The sequence below is a fragment of the Ceratotherium simum genome, chromosome 3 (assembly GCF_057802395.1).
Source record: "Ceratotherium simum simum isolate JZ-2026a chromosome 3, ASM5780239v1, whole genome shotgun sequence".
Taxonomy (NCBI): Eukaryota; Metazoa; Chordata; class Mammalia; order Perissodactyla; family Rhinocerotidae; genus Ceratotherium; species Ceratotherium simum.
In genome coordinates this window covers 54,488,766-54,515,982 of record NC_141902.1, presented here as the reverse complement: position 1 = coordinate 54,515,982, position 27,217 = coordinate 54,488,766, and the positions used below count along the sequence as shown (strand labels likewise).

The following is a 27,217-nucleotide window of genomic DNA, read 5'->3' as shown; positions in this document are numbered from 1 at the left end:
TAAAAACAATAATAGCTTCCCTTTTTTGTGCACTTTTCCTGTGCCAAACTCCTCACTGAGTCCCCCTCTCCCCACTTTAGTGCATGCCATCACAATGCCCTATAAGCTAGGCCACCATTATTTTGCACCCCATTTTACAGATGAGAATGAGCTCCTGGTGGCCCCGCATGCACAGACTCTGATCTTGGGAATACAGAGCTGCTCTGAGGATATGAGCACTCTGCACCTTTCTACTAAGACAGAGTTTGCTATCACACAAATTCAAAAGGAAAACTGAATTAAGAAAACATCAACATTACAGAAAAATTAGTAGGAAAGGGGAACTTGACTCAGAAGGTTTTTAATTTCAACAGGCTTCCTAGAAGGGACTTTTTGCTTAGGGTTGCCATATTGGGGGTGCGGGGTGGGGTGGAGGGATGCAGGATGCCCAGTTAAATTTGAATTTCAGATAAGCAATGAATGATCTTTTTTTTAGCATGAGCATGTTCTGTATATTGTGTGGGCTACACTAAAAAAATTATACATTGTTTATGTGAAGTTCAAATTTGAGTGGGCATCCTGTACTTTTTCTGGTAACTCTACCTTTGTTATGCCTTTGGTTTCCATTTCTAACAAGATAGTGCAGGAAAAATAATAATAAAAATAATAGTAATAAAAACAATTACAGTTACTGCTTTTGTTCCCCAGGAACTCTGTGCACTTTGCATCTGTCATCTCTAGCCCTCACAAGAACCCTGCGTGGTAGATATTATCTCCCATTCTTCAGAGAAGGAAGTCGAAGCTCAGAGAGGCTAAGTAATTTGCCTAAAGTCACACAGCCAAAAAGCTTATCATCATCTGACGTACAATATTTTAATTTTTTTGTCTCCTCTGCTACAATGTAAGTTCTATGAGGATAGGGTCTATGCCTCAAAGAATGTCCTGAAGCCCAGGTCTCTCTATTTCCCATGACCCCACTCTGTTCTTGAAGGTAGTAGGAGAGCCAGTCCCCAAGCAAGAAGAGCCATTCCTAGGTGAACCCCAGAAGGAGCTGCCGGGGATCTGACCGCCCAACTCTGCCCCGTGGTCTTCACATCCTGAGCAATTTCTGTGCCAAGTCCCCTTTGGGGGCAGTCCCCTTTGGGATCATTGAGACACGGAACTTCCTTGTTATTGTTTTTTTTTTGGTTTACTTGAAAATAACAAAGGATAAACAAAACAGCAACAGCTTGCGCTATTTCAGTTCCAGAGTCACACGCATTTTATTCAAAATGACAATATTTAACAACAAAATTGCTTCATTTCAACCTCATTGCATTCCTTCAAGTGGGAGTACTATAATTTAAAAATAATAAATGCAACAGAGTGAATATATTGCTTTCATTAATCCCCAATACTGCTTATTTTCAGCACTTTTAAATTATTTGGGTGTGCTCAATAGATTTAGTTGAAGTGGAAAAAGAATCATTCGAATTTCAGAATGTTTGCAATTATCAATTTATCTGCTGTTTTCCAGCCAAGTAACTGAACTTCAGAGTAGCATTTAGTTTGAATGATTTCCTCCCCACCCCCTGCCTGGGATGAAACAGTGAATTAGTCAAGTAAAAATGTCTGTGGAATTGAAGGTGCTATAAACAAGGACATCACATCCTCTGAATTATCAGCCAGCATAGGTGATGTTGATTGCATATCATGGTGTCCCAAGGACGCCCAGAGGGGCAGTGGGAAGTTTCTGTCTCTATGCCCAAAGTGAAATGAAGAATTCAGGCAATAATCTAAACATTTCACTTCTCACCTGCCCTGTGCTTGATTCCCAAGTATTTAAAGGAAAATATGAAATGGTAAGGTCTTTGAGTCCCAGAACTTAAGTACTAACTTGCCAGATAAAGTACAGGATGCCCCATTAAATTTGAATTTCAGATAAACACTGAATAATTTTTTAGTACAAGTATGTCCCAAATATTGCATCCTGTATTTTAATTTGCTACCTCTGGCCACCCTTATGAGGACCAAGACCCCACCTCTTATTGACGTTCCTGATGTTGTTTTTTATTTTTTATTTTTGGTGAGGAAGATCAGCCCTGAGCTAACATCTGTTGCCAATCCTCCTCTTTTTGCTGAGGAAGGTTGGCCCTGAGCTAACATCTGTGCCCATCCTCCTCTATTTTATATGTGGGATGCCTGCCACAGCATGGCTTGATAAGCGGTGCGTAGGTCCATACCCGGCATCCAAACCTGCAAACACTGGGCCACCGAAGTGGAGCTCGGGAACGTAACCACTATACCACGGGGAAGGCCCCTGATGTTGTTTTTTAAACATGGCATGGTAGCGACTAATGATAGTGGCTGGAATTTATTGAGTGATTTCTATATGCTGAGCATTACCCTCCATGCTCTACGCTTATGATCATCCAGTCCTCACAACAATCCTGTCAATTAGGTATATTGTTATTCTGTTTTACAAATGCAGGAAAATGAGGCTTGAAGAGGTTAAGGTAGTTGCCTAAGATCTCGGCAAACATGTGGTTGTGGAGGTGCTGGCTGGGGTCTGTCAAAGATCTTTCTGATTTCACTACGCCATTATGCTTTCTAATTAAATGAAAACAAATAACCAGTTGCAGATAAGATCCTGTGTCTCTCTAACTTTTCTTTAAGGATACAAATACAGTCTTAAATTCATACGGACACATTCAAGGTTGAGTTTTACAGTGTATATATTAAGCCATACATGCAGAACTCATCTTGTTGGCAAATGGACTGGCCCATCTCCTAATTATTAAAAGGAACCTCCTAACTATGGCAAAAATATAAATTCAAGGTACAAAATGTAAAGGCAATAATTGGACAGAGTTTCAAATGGGTGAAAGCAGCTCCCAAACAATTAGTCGTTTTGAACTCAGTAAAATTGCTGTTTTTTCATTTAATTTTAAACTTATCATGGGTTGCCCTGAGACATTTAAATTTAATTGGGGGTTTTTGAATTGTGGATTTGCTTAAACGTAGTCTCCATCTCCTGACTGGATGATAAGCAAGTTCATTTGCAAATAGGCCAGGTTCCACGCTGACGGCCTCATCATAACATTTCATCTGAAATATCTATTGCATGTAATAGTTGAAAAGATGATGAAACAACATTTTGAAAAAATTCAAAAGAAAAAAACAGCGCCCACGACACAGTGCACTTGTTTTCATTTTTGCACATTCCTTTCCTGTTACTGATTTCTGAAGTGGCCAGAAGTGACAGACATTCCACAGTGCTTATTAGAAATGAATTCACGGTTTCCGTCAAGAAGAAACTGCCTACATAGAAGAAAAGGCAGATGAGGAAAGAAAACCCAGCTTGCCTTTCGAAGCAATTCTATTTTTTGTTCTTTTTTTTTTAATTCCATAAACAGGGCATGCAATGAAGTGTTAAGCAGTTTTTTCCTCTTTCACCCTAATTCTTCCCTTTATTTTGGAAGCATTGAGGACCTGACAATTGATTTTTGGATTCTGAGATCATGAAGTCCAAGCACCTGCCGTAGAATTAACTGGAAGAGACTGACGTTCAGGTGGACTCCTCGGTCCTTCCAGGACTCATTTATTGAACACCCACAGACACCTGGCACTGGGTTAAGTACTAGAAATGAGCAAACACATACTAAACTTGAACTTGCCACGCTGTGACAGAAGTCTGAATTATTGTGCACAGATAGCAGCATTGTGCCCATGGACTAAAATGACTAACATGGCGAAAAGCAAGATCAAAACGTCAAGCTGCTTCCAAGAGAGATTGCCTCGGCCCAGGACGGTGTTTACACGTGCCAGAAAGGACTGTGGATCATTGGTCACGGTCCTCCATCAGTTAGCAGTACTCAATCAGTTAACAGTACTCCCTGAGATGGGAAGACTGGCAAAACATTTAAAGAAAACCATGATTTTCCAGAAAATTAAGAGAATTCAACTGTAGCCCCGGTAGAGCTGCCTTGTTATGTAATACAAATTGTTCAAGCATCGGATCAATGCAGGGGCCCTGGAGGAGCTGGCTACACTAGCAAAAAGTGAAGTGATTTACATTTGGAAGCCACAGCTGGTATGAAAATAAACATTGAATCAGTTCCTTCCTCTACGTCCATGTTCCATTAGAATAACTACGGTAGGTGACATTTTTCACATTTTAATTGGTGTTTTGCTGATTTTATCAGAATTTCTGCTGATCAAAGCAAATTGGCTATTTATTTATTTTGCAATGAAGCTAACTGTTCACTGCAAGTTTAATGTACTGTAATGAATTTTAAATATCCTCCTAGTCAGATTACAAAGTGTTTGAATCAAGATGTCCTTGTTACACTTAAATTATTAATTACTCAAGTGGACAAAAGGCAACTTTCAGATATAATGTCATGTTTTAAATGGATCTGAATTGGATGAAAATGTGGGACCTGAATTAAAAGATGTCAGAAAAATAAAAACGTTTTCCCCTGCAGTCTGCTTAACCCACTCGTACCTGCTTAGTTTTTAGACATATGATAAATACTTTCATTATTAGTTTATTTTCAGTAGCTTACAGAACAATAAGTTTTTATGTTATTTACACTCCAGTGACTTTGGTTTAATTGGCTTCTTTTATGTTATTTATATAAATATAAATCATACTAGGTTTTAAAGTATTAATGATGCGTTTTATGTTATAATGCTGTTTTCATCCAGACTAGCACTCCATAAATTCACACCATCCTTGGGTAACAGCTAAGGATCTTTACTAAATCTACTTCAAAAGTTGAAGCAAATGCACTCTGAACCCTAACAGAACTCATGCTTGGGATGAAAAGATCCACTGAATTACACTTCATTTGCATTTGAGTTAGCAAATTAATTTATTCAAATATTTCTGGAGGGCAATTCTCAGGTCTGTATGCTTGGGAAACTACACAGATTTGTTTTTCAAGGCGCTATAACAAAGCAAAGCAAGAAACCCATTTAAATAAAACTGAGTTTTAAGTTTTGCTTCCACCAGTTGAAGAAGCGTGTGTCTACTCCGAAAGCCCTCAGAGATGGCATTTGTCAAGTAAGGAGGTTGGTCGAAAGGTCTTTTGGCTCCATTTAAATGTCTGCAGTTGTAGGTTTCTGTAAACACCCATTTGGTAATCTTTGGACGTTTTTCTCTCAAATCCTAAGATGATGTTATGAGTAAACAGAATTCTTTTATGTAGCTCACATTTCTAAATAAACTGTAAGATTTTATAGATTTAGCCTTTTGCAAATGACTTTCTGCATACTGGCCTCTTTCAATGATAGACATATGAAAAAAGTAAAAGTCAATAAAAGATGTTTGAAATGGACAAGTGGGGTCATTTCAACTATTGATTAAAAATGATGTAACCCACATGAAAAGATATTCAACATCACTAATCATCAGGGAAAGGCAAATCAAAACTACAATTAGATATAACCTTACACCTATTAGAATGGCTATAATTACCAGGACAAAAAACAACAAATGTTGGAGAAGAAGTGGAGAAAAAGAACCCTCATTTGTTCCCACTGTTGGTGGGAATGCAAACTGATGCAGTTACTATGGAAAACAGTATGGAGATTTCTCAAAAAACTAAAAATTGAAATACCATACAACCCAACTATTCCACTGCTGGGTATTTATCCAAAGAACTTGAAGTCAATGATTCAAAGAGACTTATATACCCCTATGTTCATTGCAGTGTTATTCACAATAGCCAAGATGTGCAACCAACCCACGTACCCATTGACTGATGATGGGTAAAGAATATGTGGTAGATATATGCAATGGAATACTACTCAGCCATAAAAAAGACAAAATCGTCCCATTTGCAACAACATGGATGGAACTTGAGGATATTATGTTAAATGAGATAAGCCAGTCAGAGAAAGATAAACACCCTATGATTTCACTCATATATGGAAGATACATGGACCAGGAGAACAGAATAGTGGTTACCAGAGGGGTAGGGGGCTGGGAGGTGGGCATAAGGGGTAAATGGGCACATATATATGGTGACTGACAAATGATAATTGTACAACTGAATGTACAACTGAAATTTCACAATGTTATAAACTATTATGACACCAATTTAAAAAAATGATCTACCCTAGCAGGGGAGTAGGGAACAAATAAACCAACGTGGTTAGTTTAAACAAAAAACCAATAATTGTGTAATGTGGTTGGAGCGGTAATTTGATTTTGGTTTATTTAGGGAGAGTTAGGTTCCCATCTGAAGCACAGTCTTGATCTTTGTGGTCACAAAGTTAGTGAGTGGAGAAAGATGAAATACTTTTTGAGCATTCATTTCTAAAATGTCACTCCAACCCTACCCAAACACAGGTTTTCTTATTGAGAGGCATGTGATATGAACTGGTTCATTTATCTTTGTCCCTGCCTTAGCGTGTTCAGTTTTCAAAGTGCCAAAGAGATTCAGGACAAGATGATTTTATGATTTTATTCTACAGGGTGGTTCCATTGAAAGAACTCTCAGAATCAGAGATTTTCCTAGCTGGAAAGCTTTGGTCAAGTTACTTAACCTCTCTCAGCCTTGGTTTTCTCATTATTAAACAGGGATAGTTGTAGTACTTGCTTCATGGGATTGGTTTGAGAAATGAATGAAATAAGATGTGTGGAGCCTTAGCACAGTACCTCCCTCGTTCCTAATTGTTGCTCAATAAATGGTTATTACTGTGATGCATCTTCAGTAGAGTTACTCTATACAGGTTTGAAAGAGTATCAACAAGTGAGTCATGCTGATAACTATGGCAGATTTTCAACTCAGATGGAAACTATGGGGGAATAACAAATATTTATTTAGTGAGAATGATATCACTGAAGAGAAAGAATATCTGGTATCCAAAGAAGTACCTCACAAAACACTAGAAAAATAGCTTGTAGACTGTGGCAGCTGTTCTTAGTATGAATTGAGAAAATACTAAAAAGGAGGCAGGATGATCAGCTGGTGGAAAGAAACCAAAAGACACAGTTCATTGGATTTGCACTGCCCCTGAGGAGGGGAAAATCACAATCAAGTTGGTGAACGTGGTGTGCGTTTGCTACCTTGCCTTAAAAAGCTCTTTTAGTTTACAAAGAATTTACACATTTTCTCACTTTGTTTTCACACCAGCCCAGTGATGCAAAGGGTTCAGATGTAATTGTCCCATTGACAGATGAAGTCCTTGTGTCTCAAGGAAGTAAAGAGGTTTGCCCAAGGCAGAACTTGGGCCAGATCTTCCTTCCTTAGGAGGAGCTGCCTCAATAAGTAGTTTAATCTCATAAAAACAGCTAACAATTATTAAAACAATTCATTTAATCCTTACAACCATCCTATGGATAGGTGTACTACTATTAACCTCATTTTACAGATAAGGAAACTGAGGCACAGAAAGGTGAAGCAATTTGTGCAATAGCCTATAGTTAGTGGGAGACCTGGAATTTGAAGTCAGAACGTCTGGCTCCAGAATCCACACTCTTCATACTATACTCTACCACCTCCGATGGACCAAAATTGAGAATAATCTATGGTTCTCAAACCTTAGCAAGCATCAGAATCACCTGGAGGGTTTGTTAAAACACAGATAGCTGGTACTCACCTCCAGAGTTTCTTATTCATAAGGTCTGGAGTGAAGCTCAAGAATTTTCTAACAAGTTCCCACATGATGCTGATGCTAATGGTCTGGAGACCACACTTTGAGAACCATTGGTCTAGACTAGAGACACAAAATCTTGATGGTCCAGACACTCTATACACCTCAGGATTCTTTGGCCTATGAAAGAGGGTTAGTAAATATCTGACTTGGGGGGAGGGGACTGCACCTGAGGCTCCCACATAGGCTCATACCTCATGGCTTCTCTAGCACCCACAAAATACCAAGGTGAAGCCACTTGTTTGAAAGCTTATAAAAGACTCCCCTGGAAAAGCTATTTTGTATAGTTATGATCATTCCCAGGGATAGTGGGTAGGGGTGGGGAGCAAGGAAAATGGCACGGACCCCCTTCCAATGACTATATATGTGCAATCGGTTAAAATGATTCTCTTGAGAGGTCTAGAAATGGACAAGAAAAGAGTAGATGGAAGGAGAAGTAGGAACATCATCCCTTTGCCTTTATAACAGGAGCTGGGGAGAGTTATAGGAAGATTGTATGCATTTAGATCTCCAGAACTATGGCTGCTTTTCTGGAATTTTTAGCAATATTATTATTTTAATGACCAAGGTGGCAATTTGGTTACATCTGCTTGAAAATGCCCAAAGTGTGGTGAACTTGTTTATTCATTTGCTAATGTGTTGCAATGAAAATAACAGCAATAAAGAATACAATAAAGACTTTGTGCTATTATGCTCTGCTTAGTATTTAGTGTAGTTGCCCAAACTTCTCCCTTATTTTATGCATTTTTTAAACTTCATACAAAAGTACAGCAATCTAACAGTTATGATTGATTAAATTGTACATTTGAAAAAGAAATTGTCTAAAATGGTAATGATCTGACTCTGCACAGAAATCTGGTGCCTTGCCCCCCACCAGCCTGGAGTCCAGGCAATCTCTGCCCACAGGAACCCTCAGCACTGCTTGCCGTGGGGGGCTTATATCCAGGTACTTGTCTTTGTCAGGCTCCACACCTCTCTGAGGACAACATCTTGTCCATGCCAGCTTGGCTGAGTATTCAAGGCGCTATCTGAATCCAGGGCTATCTGTTGCTTATCAAAATCTCAGTTAGGAAGAAACACAATTATGGAGGATTTTCTGAAGGAGAGGATGCTCATCCCCTCATCCAACCTAGTACTCTCCATCACTGAGCTCGTCCAGACCACCAAAGAGTCAGGTATCCGGTTGGCATCATTTTGACCACCTCCCCTTCTCACAAAGTTGCTTACACTAAATTGCATTTCTTTCAGCCATTTTCCATTGGTTTTCATCCAGCAGTGTTAAAAAGAAAGGACTGAAAGACTTTGTACTAATTGTATTTACTTTAAGGTTGTTGAAATATATTGCTCATTACATTACACATCTAAACTTTAAATCTTTATATTTATGAAATATTTAAAACATACAGAAAATAATGGACCCCAAAGTGTCATGAAAAGTTTACTTTTTTCCATATCTGTCTCATTTTGAAAGAGAAATAGAATGTTATAAACATAGTTTAACACTCCCTCACCCTTCCGCACTCCTTAGAGGTAACCATTATCCCAGAGTTGGTGTGTATCTTTCCTGTCCACATTTTGTGTGCTGTTAGTGCTTGTCTGAGTGTCTACAAACAATATGTAATATTGTTTTAAAGGTCTTTAAAAGTTTCCATAAGTCACATACAGCGCATCTCCATTTGCACATAGTGGGCTCTTCACAAAGACATGTGAGAAACTTTTATTGGGTATTATGCTGAGCATCTGTTTTTCTCATGGACACCATGGAACATATAAATGGTGTTCCTCTCTGTGCAGTGGTGGTTGAGAATCTGAACTCTAATTTGTCCACTTTCATTTTGTCTGTTTACTTCATCTGAATATTGCTTACCTTGTTTTCCCTCTGCCAACATTTCTTCATTTAATTCCTTGAAGCTTATTGCATTTATATTCTTGTAACAAGATTATTTTTTCTTATTTTTTTGAGCTCCACCTCTTCCTCCCCCGTTCAATGCCTCCTCCATTTACCTACTAGTTACCAGCACACACCACCTGCCAACCCACCCCACCAAGCATTGAACCTATGACAGTTGGCAGGATTTACTATATGCTAAGCATGACGTTGTGTTTAGCAAAATAAATTTGATAAGCCTAAAATTCAGATGTGTTACCTGTCAATATCCAAGAAAACAGGTACAAAATGTGCAATGGATTTCCGTGTTAAAATACTTCCTGCCCGGAAGTGGACCCCTGTAGTTTATCCCCCAGTTAAAAGTTGTTTTCAGTAGTAGAAAGAGCCTTAGGATTGAAAGCTGATGAGCACACATCGCAATATTTTCATAATTCAGAGCCAAGATGATTGCATGATAAAAGAGCAGAAGCCTAGGGAAGCTATTAACAATTTAAGAATTTACCATTTCCAGTTAGTGCAAGAATGTTAATTCCATTTCCAAAAAGAAGCATAGAAATGGCGTGTATTATGACTCTTAGAGACATATTTTGTATAGTAGAATACGAAAATGTCAGAGTTAGGTGTTTTACCCTTTGAGCCTTTGCTAAGTTTCCCTCCACCTTATAGTTAAGCACAACTCTGGGATTTTTCCTAAAGGCAGTCATTCTAAATGCATCTGAATTCATCTTCTTGGAGTTATAATGGTCACCTTGAATAGCTGTGTTAGCCTCAAAGATAACCACATAATCCTCCAACTTTGGGCAAGAGACAAGAATAGTTATATATTGATTTTGGTATAAAAGAGCATTTTCAAACAGCAGAAAAGTATTTGACTGAATCACGATAAATGTTTCTACAAGACATACAGAGAAATGAGTATCTATAATTTGTTATTTAAAATAAATATGAATTTTAATATCAATAATCATCCATGTGTTCAGTTAAGTCTCCATTTTTTCATACTTAGCATGTCATAGCTCCAATATCTGCACAAATTATGTTGATAAATAATGTAACTTTATTAATACACTGATCATAATAATGTCATATATTACTTCATCCATCCATGTGTGCATACACTTATATATAAAAAATTTTACTGAGCTCATATTGTATTGTAGACACTCTTGGGTAGTGGAAATACAAAGATGAGTAAGATCTGTACCATGCTTTCAAGAAACTTACCATCTCTTGTGAGTGATAGAGTTATAAACAAACAATTGTAGTAAAATGTGCTGTTATGATTGATGAATATAAAAAGTGTTATGGAAACACTGATAAAGGAGTAAATTAATCCTGCCTGAAACCATCAAGGAAAGTGAGAAACAGAGGTTATATTTGAAAAAGAGTAGCTTATGAAAGAATTTCCTGACTCCCCAGGAGAGATTTAATCTTCCTTGTTCTCTTTCTCCAGAATAATATATACTTATATCCATTATGTATTTATTATCATATTTCATCATAATTACTGGCTCCCGTATCCTTCTACTCTACTAGATAGAGCTTCTTGAGGACAGAAAGAATGTTTTATTCAACCTTGTATCCTTAGTACCTAGTACAGGGTAGATGCTCAATAAAATGTTTGTTGAATGAATAAACATGTGAGTCAAAGAAGAACTCAAGAGAAATTTAAAAATATTTTGAATTAAGTGAAAATCAATACAACTCATCAAAAAATGGGATTGTGGCAAAAGCAATGATTAGAGGAAAATTTATAGCATCGAATGCATATATTAGAAAAGAAGAAAGATCTGAAATCAATCATCTAAGCTTTCACCTTCAAAAACTAGAAAAAGAAGAGCAAATTAAATCCAAAGTAAGCAGAAGAAATAAGAATTAGAGCAGAAATCAATGAAGTTGAAAACAGGAAATCAATAGAATTAATGAACTTAAAAGCTAGTTATTTGAAAAGATCAATAAAATTGATAAGCCTCTAACCCAAGCTAAGAAAAAAAGAGAGATGACACAAATTGCTAATATCAGAAATAAAAGATGGAACATCACTACACACCCCACAGACATTAAAAGGATAAGAAAGGAATACTGTGAACAACTCTATGCTCACAAATTTGATAATCTAGATGAAATGGACCAATTCCTTGAAAGAGACAATTTACCAAGACTCACATGAGAAGAAATAGATAATCTGAAAAGGCCCATATCTATTAAAGAAATTGAATCAATAATTAATAACTTTTCAAAACAGAAAGCAGCAGGCCCAGGTGGGTTCACTGGTGAATACTAAACATGTAAGGAAGAAATTATACCAGTTCTCTATAATCTCTTCCAGAAAATAGAAGCAGAGAGGATACTTCCTAACTCTTTCTATGAGGCCAGCATTACCCTAATACAAACACCAGACAAAGACATCACAAGAAAAGAAAACTGCAAACAAATATCCCTCATGAACATAGATCCAAAAGTCCTCAACAAAATATTAGAAATCAAATCCAAAAATGTGTAAAAATTTTTACACCACAATCAAGTGAGTTTTATCCTAGGTAGGCAAAGCTGGTTCAATATTTGAAAATCAATTAATTTAATCCATCACATCAACAGGGTGAAAAAGAAAAAATCACATGATTTTATCAATATATGCAGAAAAAACATTTGAGAAAATCCACCACTCATTCATGGTAAAAACTCTCAGTAAACTGAGAATAGAGGGGAACTTTCTCAAAATGATACAGACTATCTACAAAAACCTACAGGTAACATCATATTTAATGGTGAGAAACTCAAAGCTTTTTCTCTAAGATCAGGTATAAGACAAGGATGTCTCCTCTCACCACTCCTTTTCAACATCATACTGGAAGTTTCAGCTAATGCAATAATACAAGAAAAGGAAATAAAAGGTATACAGATCGGAAAGGAAGAAATAAAACTTTTTGTTTGCAGATAACATGATTGTCTATGAAGAAAATTCAAAAGAATTGACCAAAAAAAAAAAAAACTCCTGGAACTAATAAGCAATTATAGCAAGTTTGCAAGATAAAGGATTAATGTACAAAAGACAATCACTTTCCCATATACTAGTAATGAACAAGTGGAATTTGAAATTAAAAATATAATACCATTTACATTACCAGCCCCCAAAATGAGATGCTTAGGTACAACTCTAACAAAATATGTACAAGATCTATATGGAGAAAACTACAAAACTCTGATGAATGAAATCAAAGACTAAATAAATGGAAAGATATTCCATGTTCATGAATAGGAAGTATCAATATTGTCAAGTTGTCAGTTTTCCCCAACATGATCAATAGATTCAGTGCAATGCCAGTCAAAATACCAGAAAGTTATTTTGTGGATATTGACAAACTGATTCTAAAGTTTATACGGAGAGGCAAAAGACCCAGAATAGCCAACACAATATTGAAGGAGAAGAAAAAGTTGAAAGACTGACACACCCACCTTCAAGACTTACTATAAAGCTCAGTAATCAAGACAGTGAGATACTGGTGAAAGAACAGACAAATAGATCAAAGGAACAGAATAGAGAGCCCAGAAATAGACCCCCATAAATATAGCCAATTGACCTTTGACGATGGAGCAAAGGCAATACAATGGAGCAAAGATACTCTCTTCAACAAATCGTGCTGGAACAACTAGACATCTACGTGCAAAAAAAAAAAGTGAATCTAGACACAGACCTCATACCCTTTACAAAAATTAACTCAGAAGGGATCATAGACCTAAATTTGAAATAAAAAACTGTAAAACTCCTAGAAGACAACCTCAGGGAAGAGCTAGATGATCTTGGGTATGGCGATGACTTTTTAGATACAGCACCAAAAGCACCATCCATGAAAGAAATAAGTGATAAGCTAGACTTCATTAAAATTAAAAATTTCTGCTCTGTGAAAGACAATGTCAAGAGAATTAGAAGACAGGCTTCAGACTGGGAGAAAATATTTGCAAAAGACACATCTGATAAAGGACTGTTATACAAAATAAACAAAGAACTCATAAAACTCATAAGCTCATAAAACTCATCAAACAATAAGAAAACAAACAATACAATTAAAAAATGGGCCAAAGACGTTCACAGACATCTTGCCAAAGAAGATATGTAGATGGCAAATGAGTGTACGAAGAGATACTCCACATCATATGCCATTTGAGAAATAATAGGGTAATGCACCTAAGTGTGTTAATGTTGTTAGGAACCAAGATTTTTAGTATAAGAGAAAAGAAATAATTATAAAACTTCAAAAAAATTACATAAAAATCTTTTTTCCAGTTTTATTGAGATATAATTGACATATAACATTGTATTTGTTTAAGGTATAAAACATAATGATTTGATATATGTATATATTGTGAAATGATTACCACAATAAGTTTAGTTAGCATCCATCACCTCAGAGTTACAAACTTTTTTTCTCTTGTGATGAGAACTTTTAAGATCTACCATCTTAGCAGCTTTCAAATACATAATACAGTATTATTAGCTATAGTCACCACGCAGTACATTACATCCCCAGAACTTATTTATCTTATAAATGGAAGTTTGTACCTTTTGACCCCCTCTACCCATTTTCCCTACTCCCTGACCTCTCACCTCTGACAACCACCAATCTGTTCTCTCTCTGTTTCTATGAGTTCAGTTTTTTTAGATTCCGTATATAAGAAAGCATTTGTTTTTCTCTGTCTGGCTTATTTCACTTAGCATAAGGCCCTTAAGGTTCATCCACGTTATTGGAAATGTCAGGATTTCCTTCTTCTTTATGGCTGAATAATATTCCATTGTGTGTGTGTGTGTGTGTGTGTGTGTGTGTGTGTGTGTATGTCATATTTTATTTATGCAATGAACATGGGGGGTGCAGATATCACTTCAAAATAGTGACTTCATTTCCTTCAGATATATACCCAGAAGTGGAATTGCTGGATTGTATGGTAGTTCTATTTTAATTTTTTGAGGAACCTCCATACTGTTTTCCATAGTGGCTACACCAATTTACATTCCCAACAACAGGGCACAAGGGTTATCTTTTCTCCACATCCTTGCCAACACTTAATCTCTTGTTTTTTTGATGATAGTGACACATAAAAATATTGTAATGTTACATTTGATTAGGAAATACCAGTATAAACTCATTATTTTGTTTTCTTTTTTAAAAATGCACATTTTCCTAGCTTTGTTCACTGAAAAAGTATGAAAAAATGAAGCTCAGTGACAACAAACATCTCACTCTCAAATTGTTGTTTCTAAATACCAAAAGGAATAAGGACTTCTTGGAGGAATGATGGATTCCAGGTCTGGGATAAGAAACTTACAAGATGTCTCTGGAACATCTTGTGCCTGAAAGCAAGGAGCTATCAAAGACTAATGGGTCATGTCAAAGGGATACAGCGGCCAACATGAAGGAGCTTCTTTGGCTAAGAATGGGAAAATTTTAGCACCAAAAATACTAATGAATTCTGTTGAATGAAAAACGTTGGATACATAGATTCCATAATGATACTCAACAAAAAAGAAAATAGGAGAAAGCCAACAAACAAAAACACTTCAGTAGGCGTCACTGGAAGTAATTAGGACAATAACTTCTTACTCTGAAAAGGTGTCAATTATAAGGAAAGATTAAGCATTTATCTTGCATGTCTTGTACAAACAGGACATTGGGGTAATCACATAGCCCTAGGTGATGAATGAAAGTTTTTCTTTACAGAAAAATTCCACGTAATAAAAGTATGAAGAATTATAGAATTAGAAAGTCAGCATCTTTAACCCCTTCTGAATAATAGACTTGGGCAATAACCATCAATGGATAAAACCATTAGATGAAATTTTGTTGGAAACTTTACAATGGAGGAAGCAGACTATCATGCCCCAAACCCATTGATCAATCGATGCAGTTACGAAGTGGAGGTTATGACCGGTAAAGTATTCTTGACGAAGAGTTGAACCTGAATCTAATCAAACCTTTAAAGCTAACTTCAATTTGGAGGGACTACGAGTGATGACTGAACAATCAACTGACGTTACAAGAAAGTAAACAGACAAATCCCAAATGCTGGATCTTCTATAGGGCAATACACTTGGTTTCTTCACAAGTCAATTACCTGAAAAAAAGGGAAAAATAAAGGGGAGGGAGGAGAGACAATTCTAGACTGAGAGACTTTAGATAACTAAGTATAAGGTGTGGACCTTGTTTGGATTCCATAAAACCAAATGTAAAAACATTTTATGGGGCCGGCCTGGTGGCGTATTGGTTGAATTCGTGTGCTCTGCCTCGGCGGCCCGGGGCTCACAGGTTTGGATCCCCGGCACGGACTGACGCAGCGCTTGTCAAGCCATGCTGTGGCGGCGTCCCATATAAAGTAGAGGAAGATGGACACGGATGTTAGCTCAGGGCCAGTCTTCCTCACAAAACAAAAACAACAACAACAACAAAAAAAACCATTTTAAACACCAGAGAACCTGAACATGCCTAAGTCTTAGATGATACCAAGAAAATTTTATGTTTACTAGTGTGTGTAAAAATGGTAAAATGGTTACGTAAGAGAATGTCATATTTTCTAGAGAAGCTTACTTAAGTATGTCAAACTGAAATGACATAATGTCTGGGATTTGCTTCAAAATAATTTGCCAGGAAATGAGAGAGAGAGAGAGACAGGAGCAGGGAGAGAAAGAAGAAGGAGGAGGAGGCGGAGAAGGTGGAGGAGAAGGAAAAAGAGAAACGATAATAATAACAGAGATGATGAAGATGGAGAGAGAAAAAAGGGGGGGGATTAATGATAGCTATAATAAAATAAAATTTCCCTAAACTGAAGAGAGATTCAAGTGCTCACATCCTTCAGGAATCAACATATCATATAGACCCCAAAAATGTGTACTTGTTTGGGTAAAACTAATAAACTCGAATATGAATATATATGTGTTAGTTTTTAGCCAACAAATAGAGAACCTATATTCCTTTCAAATGACTCCCAAACTTTAACGTAATTGACAATTGGTCACAAAGAAGATGTTGATTTTATTGGTTGATTTTTTTAGTGGTAGTATTCTGGAATGTTGATTTGCAAATTTTTCTTAAATTGGATTTTGATTGCTCTCTCTCTTTCTCTCAGATCTCCAGTCCAAAAACATGCTTATTCTGCTAGCTCTGGGCTCCTATGTTGTGATGATATTGCCGAAAAAGCAAACTCGCTCACCAAAATTGAGGATATCTTAGCTGTCTTCTTTCTCCTCCCCAGATTTACTTGGCTATTCCTCACACTTACACCCAATAGAATGGGTGTAACTAGAATAATTTTACACCCAATTTGACAAGTTGTATAAATTACCCCACTGCCATTTGTTTGGGATTGCTTGATTTTTGTAAAGATAATTGATATGTTTAAAATACTGTATCTTTTCATCTAAGAACAAGGTGTATGTTTCTACTATTCTGGTCTTCTTTTATATCTATCCATATTTTTTTTTTTTTTTTTTTTTGGTAAGGAAGATTGTCCCTGAGCTAATATCTGTGCTAATCTTCCTCTATTTTGTATGTGGGACCTCGCCACAGCATAACTTGATGAGCGGTGTGTAGGTCTGCACCCAGGATCCAAATCCACGAAACGCTGGGCCACCAAAGCAGGGTGCCAGAACTTAACCACTATGCCACCAGGCTGGCCTCTATACATTTTATAGATTTCTTATCACGTTGTTCTTGCATATTTCTTCTTTTCTGTTACTGTGAATGGGCTTTTAAAAAATTACATTTTAAAAATAATTATTAGTGATGTATGGAAAGCTCTTGATTTTCTTATGTTGCTTTCATATCTGGCCATATTGGAAAATTGTAGTTGTTTAAAAATTGATTGGAAATAATCTAAATCTTCATCAATAGGGGGATGATTCAATTAATCAGGGTAAATCTAGTCTATGGAACATTATGCAGCTCTTTAGAAATTTTATATATATATAAATTATATATACATACACACATACGTGTACATACATATATATATAAGCAAAGAAAATTGCAGAAGGATAATATAGTACGGTCCAAGAATGTAGACCTACTACATCTGTATATATGCATATACAATGTATATACATAGAATAAAGTCTGGAAAAATGCATCCCAATGTTAACAGTGATTACCTTTGTGTAGGGAAATAAAGGAGAGTTTCCACTTTTTTTCTGTATATATTTTTATATTGTTTGAATTTTTTCTAAAACATGAATTTATATAATACTTTTGTAATTAAAAGTTAAAAGAAAAATGTAAAAATAAGATGCTGGGAAATAGACAAGTTGATAAAGATTGACATGGAGGAAGCTCCAGGGAGAGTAGATATGAGTCCATAGAAACTCTCACGGGTCATTAATTTCTACAATATCTTTAAAGTCGCTTCCATTTGGCTTTGGAAAATCTGTGGCTCTACACAACCTGTCAGGAAGTATTACCAGCATCTATTAGAGCAGAAAATGAAGATAAAATGTAACACAACTGTCCAATGAGATCAGTGGAGACATCCCCTCCCCGATGTTTATCTACCTCGTGTGCTTTCTCCTATGAAAGGGCCATGGACTGGTGAAAGACCTAAATAAATTAGCTGGCTAAATGAGTTGGATAATTTTCCTCCCAGTCTTCTTTCATTGCCAGCTGGAAACCAGATGAGACCAGCTTTTATTTCCTAGGTCTTTCTAGTGGCTCGAGTTTCCTCATGGGAAACTCTTCCAACTTTGATTTAGGAACAAGAGTGCTGTTGGTTTGCCTGCATCAGGCGAGTAGAGGCACCCTTGTTTGCCTGGAAGTGAGGCTCTTCCTTGGCTTGGCACATGAGATCTTTATGAGAGACCCAAACTACCTCGTCACTGTACATGCCTGTGCCATGTGCCTTGCAATGGGATAGAGTTATATCTTAAATTGTACCATAAGCAAGTTTTCACAGCTGTGTGACCTGGATTTTATTGTTATAACACATTAAATGGAGATCAATGGTGAACACCTAACAGTGTCTAGCAGTGCTTCTCAGACTTTAATGTAGGAATCACATCAGGATGCTGATTCAGTAGGTGTAGGGTAAAACCTTGAACTTGCATTTCTAAGAAGCTCCCGGGTTCTTTGGATGTGGCTGGTCTGGGAACCACACTTAAAATAGCAAGAGTGTATAGCACACACTTGGTACTCAATAAATATTTGTTGAATGAATCCTCTTCTGTTCTAACCCCCAGAAATGTGAAACCTCCTGTAGAGACACACCCTTCCTCTTTGTTCTCTTGTTATACGGTGAGGAATTTTTACTTTCTTGAAAGCTAACTCTATCCAGCTGTTGTATTTTACATACTTGCACCCCCATCCCAATAGTCTACCCACGTGGAGGCAGGACCCGGGGCTGTTTTTCATGTAGCCAACATCACTGTGTGCACCCTGATCTAGTCCCCCTTTCCCAGCCCAATCTGGAGAATTAGCAGTCTCCCCCCCGTAGAGATACCCCAGTGGGGCCACAGGTCAGCATCACAGGCAAAGGCAAGAGGGAGACTGGAGACCCCTTCTGCAAGACCAGGTTCCCCGCAGAGACACAGCCCCTTCCGTCCTCTGGGGTAGTGACTTGCTCGAGTGCTAAATTGGTTCACAAAACTTAACAAAGTAAAAAATAAAAACCAAGCAGCACATAGACTCCAGCACAGAAGTGCCCTAAACTGAGCAAGGATTAAAAGTTAACCTGACTGGTGTGTTGAGAAATGTATTGCCTACTTAGTTTTCCTTTTCACTGGAGAAAAAACAGTGTTTGCCTGTTGAGCTACAGTGAAAATGCCTCATAAATTAAAATCTCAAGCCTGGTCTTTTTGGGGTTATTTTCCTTAGCGTAGGATTAAAATCCAAGTCAGAAAAACAATCAAAATATATATATTAAAATATTCTTGGGGCCGGCCTTGTGGCTTAGCAGTTAAGTGCGTGTGCTCCGCTACTGGCGGCCCGGGTTTGGATCCCGGGCTCACACCGACGCACTGCTTTGTCCAGCCATGCTGAGGCGACATCCCACATACAGCAACTAGAATGATGTGCAACTATGACAAACAACTATCTATTGGGGCTTTGGGGAGAAAGGGTGGGGGAAAAAAAAGGAGAAAGATTGGCAATAGATGTTAGCTCAGGGCCGGTCTTCCTCAGCAAAAAGAGGATGATTGGCATGGATGTTAGCTCAGGGCTGATCTTCCTCACACACACAAAAATATATTCTTTTGGAATGAACTAGGAACGTTTTGGACAGATGGAGATGTTAATTTTATTGTATGCAACCATGTTTAATATTTAAGAATTATCTTGTTCAAGATCACTGGATTGAGTAGACAGAAAAATTCTGTTGCCTTATCAATTTAACAGTTATACTCGCTTATTGGCTGCTCAGCGGGGGACTTGGGGGGTACAACGTAGCAGAATTCACCTGGGGATTCTAGCGTGTGCACATTAGCAGAATAGATTGGGCCGTGATTTGTAGCGCAAGCCTGAGTTTACAGGGAGCATTTTCCACCCACCCACAGCTTCGTGGTGATGTTGGAATCTGTCTAGTTGGTGGAGGATCAGTAGCTTAAGGAGCTAATGAATATTCATTTCTTTTCCCTGGGTACAAAGTAAAATAACCAGTAATTAGTATAATATTTAATACTTCTATTCAAAATAAATAAATCTTTTGTAAAAAAAAAAACCCTAATTATTATAATGTAGCAAATTCTGCATATGTAACTGGAATTGGATGTGGTGTTTTGAAAATGCTTCTAAGCCCTCATTTACATGTTTTGAGATTAGTTAATTCTTCCCCTTGTATGCATAAAACAGAACTCTAAAGTTTTACCTGCATTTATTATTCATTTTCCTATCTCCCAAGTTTAGCTGATTCTAATATTTAAATTTTACATATTTTCCGATACTGAAGATATTTGTATTTTGAAGTAATATTTGGAATTTGCATTTGATCTTGTTTTCCTCTTGTCTTGTTCTGCAGATATAGGATGCAGATGGCTTACAGGAATTCCCAGGTGGTGTTTCTTATCTGATCCTGGGTTTATGTGGCAAGGTTTAGCTGTTTCAATTTTTAAAAATATACATTTTTGAGCATGTAATATATGGTAGGCACTACGCACATACGTCATCACGTTTTCATTCTACAACAATCCTGTGGGGTTTGTTTTTCTACCATCACTCTGTCAATAAGGAAACCAAGCTGAACAGGTTAACTCCTTTCATGCCAAACGTAGAATTCTAAATTATCCGTCTTTCTGAGTCCAAATCCAGTTTACACCACAACTACAAGATTCTGAAGCTTGTTCTTCCCAGTTGCTAGGAGGCGAAAGGTTTGGGGGAGGGGTTGATATGCTTGTGTGCAATTAAAAACACAGCAGGGTGTCATCATGGGCTTGGGTGCTTGTGGGTACCCACCTCTGATGGCGTGCAGGGACAGCCCAGGATAGGTGGCCTTGTAAGCAAACACTTTCTGAGCCTGTGATAAACTTCTGCTCTATGGCCTGGAGGTTTCTCAGTGACGCTGGCTTTAGTGCTTGCCAGAGAGAATTCACATTCTTGTCCAAGTGCAGACGGATAGATCTATGTTGGATACAGTCACAATCCATGAAGACCTAGGTAATTCACAGTGCTGCAGTTCCTCCATTCTATGGAAAAATGCAAATGCTGACATTCGGGGAGTTGGTATGACTCATCCTGGGTGGGGAGCAGAGGCAAGAACATCTTTTTAGATTCTTTTGAGAGATTCCCAGGACAACTAGAATAAAATTCAGACTTCTGACCATGGCCTAAGGGCCCCATGTGGCCCAGCTATTGCTTGCCTCTCCCGCCTCCTCATGTGTTTCCCTTCTCGTTTGGCTCAGCATCCTCCAGCCGCACTAGTCTCCTCTATTCTGTTCTTCTAACTGGAAAGTTGGTTCCTCCTCAAAACCTTTGCCTTTGTTCTCTCTTTGGGGTGTTCTTCCCTGTCTCCACATGGCTGGTCCTTCTCATCTTCAGGCCTCAGCTGAGATGCTGAGATACCTCTACACAGAGCCTTCCCTGACCGCCTCTCTGAAGGAGCCTCTCCCCACGACTCCTCGGAGCCCCCAGGAACTCATTATCATGTGACCCTGTTCACTTGACTTCACGGCACTTTTGTTTTCTGAAATGATCTGTTAATTTTCTTTTTATTGACTGTTTTGTTTATCACTTTGGCACCCAGAGCAGCCCTGGAACATTGTAGGTACTCCATAAATATGTGCTAAATACATGGATGAATGAATCGATGAATGAATGAAAGTTAGACTTATAGAGTTATAAATTCTAAAGTTTGAGAGCACTTGCTAGCCAAACCGTCCCAACCGCACACCCAGTAGTCTATATTTGATTATTTCCAGTGAGAGGAAGCCCATTACTTTACAAAACAGTGTCTCCAATGTTTATATTGAGAGGCAGTGTGGGACGGTGGAAATCAAGTCAAAATCACCTTAATTCAAATCCAAATCTGTTACAAACTAGCTGTGGACCTCGGTTAGGTTGGTTAACCTTGCTGCATCCTGTTTCCTCATCTGAAAAGGGGATGACAACACCTACCTGGAAATCTATGGTGAGGAATAAACGAAGCCGTGTATACAAAGCGTCATGGGTATTTATATACACATGATATAGAAAAGGTTAGCATGTCAAGGGGGTCAAATAAAACATTAATTTTCTTCTTTTTCTGTTCTCTCTGCCAGTTTGTCCTGTTTTGTGCATCTCACACATATTCACATTTTATCCTACCCATAAGCTTGGGTACTGTGTGTCAGTCTTCCTGTTTTACAGATGAGCAAACTGAAGGTAGTGAGGTTAAGTGATTTGCTGAAAGTTCCCCTTCTAAGAAATGATCCAGTCACTGTGTGGTCAAGTTCTCTTTCCATCCCGCCAAAGCTACCTCTTTCTTCTGCCGCCAAACAGCAGACAGATTGATGAAGCAGAAGGAAACAAATCTACCTGCCAATTTAACCCTCAGAATGGCAGAGAGCATCTGCCTCACCTCTGGGGCCAGCACAGCCTGCTAGAGCTAGAGAGCCTGTGCTGAGGAGACGAGCAAACGTGTACAAACGAGGATGCACCAACCTCTTGTGCTGGTGCCCCAGCCCCCCTACGTTTGGAGCACCACAGCCCCTCTCTTGGTTAGATCAGGCTTTGGCTCTGAAGTGAATAAAGTGATGGGCAAGTTATTATTATTACTTGTCACTATTATTTCATGCCAAGGAACTCTAGCAAATTGCTACTGGGCACAGCAATGCTCCAACTCTAGTTACCGGGTATCATATGAGCTAATTAGGAAGGGGTCATTTGGCAGGCAGCAGAGCAATGAGGGGTGTGGGTTTAGAGTCAGACTTGAGTTCAAACTCATGCTATAAAGTATCAACTGTGTGACTTTGGGCAAGTTTATTTTCTGGATTTTCTGTTTGCTCCTTCTGTATAATAGGAATATTTCCATCTACCTCCCAAGGCTTATTTGGAGAATTAAATATGCCTAACACATGTCAGCTTATAATTAGTGATAGCTACTGCAACCATCCCTTTTCCTATAGATAGCATTATCCTCTAGGTAAAAGTTGACAGAAATTGCTGGAAATATCCAAGGGTTTCTACCATGATCTATTGTAACAGGGCCAAAGCAGGGAGCCTTTCCTTGTTTCCAACTTGTGTTTTGTTTTCTGAGTGTGATAAGTGAATTCTGGGGGAATTAGACAGTTTACTTCTGAACACTTCTTACGGTGGAAGTAATGTGAGTAATAAATTATCCTCTCTTCCCCAATATCTTCCTGGTCATTATTCTCTAATCTAATTAGAATGCCAGATGCAGATCCATCCATCTTCATCAAGAAGCAATGGTAAACTGGGGAAAATGCTTACTGCAAAGGAAGGGTGGATTTTCCAGGGAGTGGTGGAGATTTAAACTTAGAAATGTGAGCTGGCTTCCAAAATCAGATGTGATGGCTTTGCTGTGTTTTCTTCTCAAATATGCATGTCTAGGTGCTTGCTGTCCTTTTAATGGTCAATCAAATGTCTGTTAGATATCTTTCTAAGGTTTCGAAAGTATATTCTTGCTTATGTGGTTTTCCTCTTTCGATGGGATAGGAAAACATCCAGACTTCCTTGGGTTCTCTTTCACCACCTCCCTCAAAGTTTCTAGGACCTAGAATCTAGGCTGTATGGGTCATTTGTGGTCATTCATGGCATCTTTGGCTTTCTGGGACATTTGGGTGGCTAATATATCCAGATGATGTGGCAGTCAGAATATCCACCAAATGGACCCAGATATTGCTAGAAGAAAATACATGCTGATAGAGAAAATTCTCTCTCTGTTGAACCTCCAAAAGAAGATGAGTAAAACCTAATGGTCTATTATGCTTCTCTCCATGGGAAGTGTAAGCAGGTGGTGTGATTTGAGGACACATTAGAGATTGCCCAGCTCAAAATATTTCTCCCCAAGCCCTGATAACAGTCATTAAAATTCCTGTATTTGAATGTACCTTCCTTTGTTCCTCCCTCATTCATTCATTCATTCATTCATGTTCCTTCATGTGAATGGCTATAGCTTGGTAAGGGTAAGTGTCCCAGCTACCTTGCTCACAATTGTTTTTCTGGCACTTAGGCCACAGAGTAGGAGCTCAACACATTTTTGCTAAATAAAGGGAAGAGCGGTTATTTACTGAGTACCTATTATGTTTCTAGTTCTTCAAGCCTTAGAGTTGAAACTGTTTGCCAAGCTTCAGTTATTTACATACTGCCTTCCCAATATTTGCCAGATCTATGAACTACTTTTTCTTCTATTTGACATTTTTCTTTAAATTGGCTTTTCTTTATAGTTAGCTTCATCCAAAGCAATAATACTCATGAAATTATGAGGATTTGGTGTCTATTTACAAATTTTTTCTAGTTCACATTAAAGTAAGTTTTTAACTGTTATAATAAAAGACTCTTGTATCACCTAAAATCATCTTGGGGGCCTCCATTAGAATACAAATCTTATTTGGAATGAATTTAAAACATTATTGATCACACCCACTAGCTATGAACCTCTAAACTAAAGGGAGCCCAGGAACAGAAGTTCTGCAGAGGACAGACTTCAGAGTCGGGGCTCAAGGTTGCCGGTGACCCGCACATCCCAGAGGGTCAGTGGGCACTGTGGGAAGCATCTGCAGTTGCGATTCTAGCTCTTTGTGACTTTGGGTGGTAAATTATCTGCTGAGCCTCTTGTCCCTCAACCCTAGTATGGAAGCAACAACAACCACAACCACACCACCTCAGGGTTTGAAGAGCATGGAAAAGTGCAAAGAATCACTTATATCCAATAATAACTATATAGCAGATGCACAATAAATATTTTTATTTATTTATATTATTATGAGGTCAGTAAGCAATTAATATGAAGTTGAGTACCAAAAGGCAGAAAGAGGTTACAGAAAAGGGCTGGAGAAGTATTTCATTCATTCATTCATTCATTCATTCAGTTGTTCAGTAAATACTTAACTGTGTTCTAGCCCCAGAACTAGGTGCTGAGAATATTGCAGCAAAATGGGAGACATAGCCCTTCCCCTTGTAGTCTAGTGGGAGAGAAAGACAGTTACATGAACAATTACACGTATAATTATTTGATTACAGCAGTGATAGATGCCACAATGAAAAATACAAAGTGCAATGAGTGTGTACAACAGAGAACCCACTAATTGGAGGAGTTGGGGAGGGTGTTCTTGCAGAAGTGACATTTAAGCCAAGGCCTAAAATATCAATAGAAGTTAAGCAAATATATAAAGAAGCACTGAAAACCTACTTCCCAAATTTTTATGAGAAACCCACTTCCCAAATTTTTATGAGACTTCTTCTCATTGCTTACTCTGTTTCTCACCAACCAACTTGAGCTTGACGTTCTGCTGTGTTTATCTTCTCACTCCCTCGCCAGTTGGTGCAGCACATTGGCTGCCACTGCCTTAAAAAAGAATCTGGAAGTGTGGCTTGAGGAAAGATCACAGAACCCAGAGAATTTCACACAGCAAAGCACTAATGAGAATATGTCTCCATTCCTAATTATAAAGAATTAACTGTTAAAAATTTAGTGTTTCTACTTCTTGTGGGAATTCCCTTTGCCAAAGAAAAGAGTAAACATGGTAGGCACAGATTCAGAGTCTGTCCATGTAGGAAGGTCAGAGTGTGAAATCTATAATATGGCAGACATGTTTAGTGTAACATATAAACATCACTCCCGAGCACGTTAGGCCCCTGAGTCCTAATGGAGTTTTCCATGACAGGCCAGCTAAGAGACAGGGCCATTGGCAGGCATCAATGAAAACAAGAGTTATTCTCCTTATAGTAGCCCAGCCTCCCCCATGCTTCTGATCCTCAGAATGCTCCAATTTGTTTCTTTTTCTTTTCTTTTCTTTTTAAAGGGGGGGAACTTATGTTCTTCTTTTTTCTTGTTTTTTTTTTTTTGAGGAAGATTGGCTCTGAGCTAACATCTGTTGCCAATCTTTCCTCTTTTTGTCTTTTTTCTCCCCAAAGCCCCCAGTAGGTAGTTGTATATGCTAGTTGTAGGTGCTTCTAGTTCTTCTTTGTGGGATGCCGCCTCAGTACGGCTGGATGAGCGGTGAGTCCGCGCCCAGGATCCGAACCAGCAAACCCTGGGCCGCCGAAGCAGAACGTGTGAACTTAACCACTACGCCACCGGGCTGGCCCCGTTTATTTTTCTTTAGTTGATCTTTTTCTTTTTAACAAGAAATACATATGTATTGTAGACAAAAATAGCAAATACAGATTGGTAAAAGAAAGTGAAATAAAAATTGCCATTATCTCAGTACCCAGGAAATATTAACAGCCGTAAGCTTTTTGTGGTATGTCCATATATATAATTAACATGAGATCATATTGATATCACACTGTTGGTTATCAGGTTTTTACAGTTGTTTCCTTTTTTAAACTTTCAACAATGAGTTACTTTTAGAATAAACCTTAGGCCTTCTATGAAGCCGTCTCCTAAAAAAATCATTTGAGAAGATTACTCCTGCTAATAATCCACAATTCACAATCCCTCTCAGGAGTTTGTTAACCTTAGGGATTAACGATAGGCCACTGTTGCAATGCCATGCAAGTAGCTGCTTATGTGGTGGCTTGTGGACTGCTGGGGTTGGGAAGCATTTTTGCAAATTTTCACAGGAAAGTGTCACTTAGACTTTTCCCCTTCATTTCTTTTCAGTTTTCGAAATCAGAGAAACAACAATACTCTCAAGCAGAAAAGTGACTTCAATTGTAGTTGATAGCAGCTCAGTATTTTGGAAGACGGCAAGAAAAAATTCATTCTGCACGAATTCGTAGATTAATAAAGATGAATTCCAACTCTTAGTGACACGGTAACTATATGCCAGAGTTAAAGCAATGGGCTGAACTCTGAGCTGCAGTTGGCTTGTTCCTGTTGTTTCCTATTTCAAGGTGGTTCACAAGGCTCTCACACTGTAAACGTGCTCAAATTGGAGGGCTGTGCTTTCCTGTCCCTCCACCAAATGCTTCCCAACTCATCAGCATCCTCCCCTAGTTTGTACCCTTCCGACATTCTGGGACCGTTATGCTCTAAACTTCCTGACATAGACCCATCAGAGGGGAGAGCTGGGCTGTAGAAGGGACTATGGGCAAAATCGAAGGACTCAACGCTGGTGAAGGATGAGTTTGGTACGGA

At 38.2% G+C, this 27,217-nt stretch overlaps 1 long non-coding RNA gene across 1 annotated transcript in view; it reads left to right on the top strand.

Moving 5' to 3' along the window:
- Positions 1–26,889, top strand: part of LOC147917572 (uncharacterized) — a 78,735-nt gene extending 51,846 nt beyond the window's left edge. Inside the window, exon 3 of the long non-coding RNA XR_015550937.1 lies at positions 26,741–26,889. This is a non-coding gene — a long non-coding RNA (uncharacterized LOC147917572). The remainder of the gene's footprint in view (positions 1–26,740) is intronic.
- Positions 26,890–27,217: the final 328 nt, after the last annotated feature.